Raw genomic sequence first — 3,753 nt, forward strand, 5'->3', positions numbered from 1 at the left:
GCAAAGGTCATCAGTTCAACACTCAATGGGAAAAAAATCTAACCATGTTAAAGGCTAGTGTGACCCAAGCCAAAATGATTTTGACAGCGCAAGCCATAAAAAAAACTTGTCAATCATCTCAATACTCACATAACCTAGCAAACTCTCTCTCTTAATTACAAATCATTTTTTATGTTGATATTGTCTTTAAAAAAAACTCTACAAACATTTGTTTAAAAAAAACTCACACATTGCCTTACAAATTTTATTATTATTATTAAAGATTTAAATATAATGTTAATAATTGTTAATTCAAAATAAACATTTAATTAAAAATATAATATAAAATATTATACTTAATTTATAACCTTTCTTTCACATTAGTTTTTACTTTTTATTTTTTTTACATCAATTTATTTATTTATTTATGTTTATTTTTTCATTTAGATAAACACTTTGTAAATTTATATTAATATATTTTATTGTAAACTTATAATTTATTTGTCCCCCATGTTTTTAATTCAATCAGGGGTTTATTTTTCTTTGAACTTGTAACACCCATAGTTACTGAAAATATTTGTTTATTTATTGTCATTTACTTTTATTGCATGAGACTTGATAACTTGTGGGCTTAGAGGGAAGCCTAATGAAACTTTAATTGTTTAAAAGTTTATTTTATTATTTGTTTAAAAAAAAGAGAAATCTTAATGAACATTGATGGAAAATGCCCTTTGTCAGGGTTTTGGCCCACGGCTTCTAGAAATTCCGTGCAGTGTCAATCTCTCAAACCCTAGATGTTTTCCTCGAATCAACGAATTCTGACAGGTCAAATGAGCGATCTAGCAAGGAGGGGAGAGATCCCCTCCTACCTAGATGTTCACAACTTTATTAAGTAGGTTGTCATAAAAAACAACACATTAATCATAATGCCAACAACTTCAGCCCACAAGTGCAGTGGTAGGCTTTAGTCATGCAAAATCACACTTACAAGATCTCATTATAACCAAGCTGATCGGGCCCCTTGGCAACAAATATTTCTAACACTATAGAATATTTAATGCCCCTAAGAGTACGATTACGTTTTGGCCACCTGGATATGGGACCCATCACGCCTCCGATAATGTTAATCTCTCACATTTCACCGAGATGTTTGATGTCTATTTTCTGTTTTCGTCATGGTATACAATGATTATAAGCATATGTTACCATGCATGAGGATGCTAATTCATACCATAGCATGCCATGTTTTCAAATTAAGTGCGAGACAACGAAATTTTGAAATATAACGCCCTCCTCGATCAATCTTCACCTCTCAAATCATATTCCAAAGCTTCCAAAGACATCCAAGCCATTGCTCGATGCTCTAAGGTCCGAACGAAAGCTAAGATTCCTACCATTGTTATAAATCTGATACTCGTGAAATTCCTTTCAGACAGCAGTTAGATCTACGCACTCGCAAAGCTATGTATTAGCGTTTAGCATTGCTCAAGTTTCTAATATATCTTATGGGGGATTTCTATCTTTGTTCTTTAATACCTGTCTGGTTCACTATTTTTTTCTACTTCATTGCAATTATGATTCCAATTCCAATGGCGGATATCAACATGGAGAGTGGTGAGGTGGAAACCTTTGTTTTCAAGGCTGAAATTAATCAGCTGTTCAGCCTTATCATCACCACTTTCTACAACAATAGGGAGATTTTCCTAAAGATACTGAAGAGGAAAGGTTATGAAGTCATGTTCAAGGTGGATGCCATCAATGAGTATGTCGTAGGGCAGCTCAAGGAATACAATAGGAAGAAGCTTGTTTCTACTTTAAAATAATGGCAGAAGATAGAGGAGAACAAAAAGAAGGAAGAAAAGAAAGTTGCACTTGAAAGCCTGTGCAAAGTGATGAAGGAGATATTGGGCAACAAGGTGGAGAAGGTAGTGGTCTCGAATCGTATTATGGACTCTCCATGTTGTCTTGTGACGGGCGAGTATGGGTTGATGGCACACATGGAGAGAATAATGAAGGCCCAGACCCTCCGCGATAGCTCCATGTCATCCTACATGTCTAGCAAGAAAATGATGGAGATCTACGCAGAGAATGCCATCATGGAAGATCTGAGGAAGAGAACCAAAATGACAAGCACGACAAACTAGGTAAGGATATGATGATGCTCTTGTATTAAACTGCCCTTCTTACCTCGGGTTTCATCCCTGGAGGAGCCAAACACATTCGCTGCCAAAATTCACAGGATGCTCAAGCTTTGTGTAAGCATCAAGGACGACACTTCCACCGAGATGGATGCAGACATGCCGCAGCTAGAAGAGGACCCCTCTCTTCATGAGGAGAGAAAGATGGAGGAGGTTGACAGAGACTCCCTCAACTATTATAAGAAAGAAATCAAGTATTTACATTTATTTGTTTATGAAAATTTGCAATGGGTTCTTTACAGAGTTTGTCTTTTCAACATCAAGGACAGATCATGGATGTGAAACAACCATGAGCATATGATCCTTATCCTTCTCCATCATGGGCTACCATACATGCCAGATAGATAACTGATTCGAAAACAAAAATGAAAGAGAAAAGAGAGCAAACAGAAACCTGTTAGCCCCTCCTGCCATGACCCCACCACATATGATAAGATAACACCATAAAAATTGAATGGAAACTTATTAGATCAAATGTGAGTATAAGTGTTCCCAACTCACCATAGCTTCACTCACTTTAAATATCAATTTGGTACAACAAAAAATATTTTGAAAATTAGATCAAATGTGAGTATAAGATGGGAAATTTGAGAGAAAGTGCTTTTCATCTTCAACCCTCTTTGGATAACACAAGTCAAAAACTCTTTCATCCCATGGCATTTTGGGAATTGATTGATGCCAAGTTTAGCTATAACGCTCATCAAAAAATTTTCTTATCTTGAAAATATTCATTTTTTTATTAACACTAGTCAATGCATAAAGGTAATTTTGGTTTATGAGATTGGGGTCAATTACCTGCTTATCATATCTATGTTTCATTTTTTCCTCTAGCTCTTTATTTCCCTACAATATATCCTTAAATTTGGAAGTAATGATAATTTTAATATTATCCCAGTTATGCAAGATGATGTCGTCCTTTCTTCCTTAATAATCAAGCCAAGATAGGGCATCAATATGTCATCCTCGCTTGAGCTGATGGTGGGAGTTTTGGTAAAGTTAAAAGCAAGTTTAGGAAACCTCTTGGCATCCATATTTTATAACATATTCTTATACATAAGATGCCTGGTCATAGCCATGCTTTATGTAGGGAAAATATTTCTTATTCAAAAGTTTATGTTGTAAGGGCCTTTGTTTCATTTCAAAAGAAAGAAAAAAAATGTTCAGGGCATCGACCCACACAAACCTTAGGCCATGTATTGTGTCAATGGTAATTAAACAAAGCCTAGTCACTATATAATGAAATTAATTACATTACGAGTATGTTAACCTTTGACACAAGACAAAGGAAATATGAATGTTCAGATGATCAAATGTTATGACTTTTATATTTTATAAATCGGGCGTTTTTGCAAACTATACCTCACATGCGGTATTATTAAGCACATTAAAATCGGTCGCATTTAAAATATGGTGATAAATCTTATTTAACCAATAGGCACAAAGTTTCCATGATTGAATATTTGGTATGGTTCTGAAGCATAATCTATTTTATTTAAAGGTGATTAATTACCATCAAATCAACTGGCGTGAAATGACATATGAAATGTAGAATTTTATCGCAGTGATTTAAAGCCTC

General features: G+C 34.7%; 1 pseudogene; it reads left to right on the top strand.

Annotated features, from left to right (window-relative positions):
• The first annotated feature begins 1,685 nt into the window (after positions 1-1,685).
• On the top strand, positions 1,686-2,459 carry LOC149222662 (heat shock protein 90-1 pseudogene; annotated as a pseudogene).
• Positions 2,460-3,753: the final 1,294 nt, after the last annotated feature.

Source organism: Pinus tabuliformis, chromosome Q (assembly GCF_031772625.1).
Source record: "Pinus tabuliformis cultivar Carrire ecotype Pingquan chromosome Q, CPIR1, whole genome shotgun sequence".
NCBI lineage: Eukaryota > Viridiplantae > Streptophyta > Pinopsida > Pinales > Pinaceae > Pinus > Pinus tabuliformis.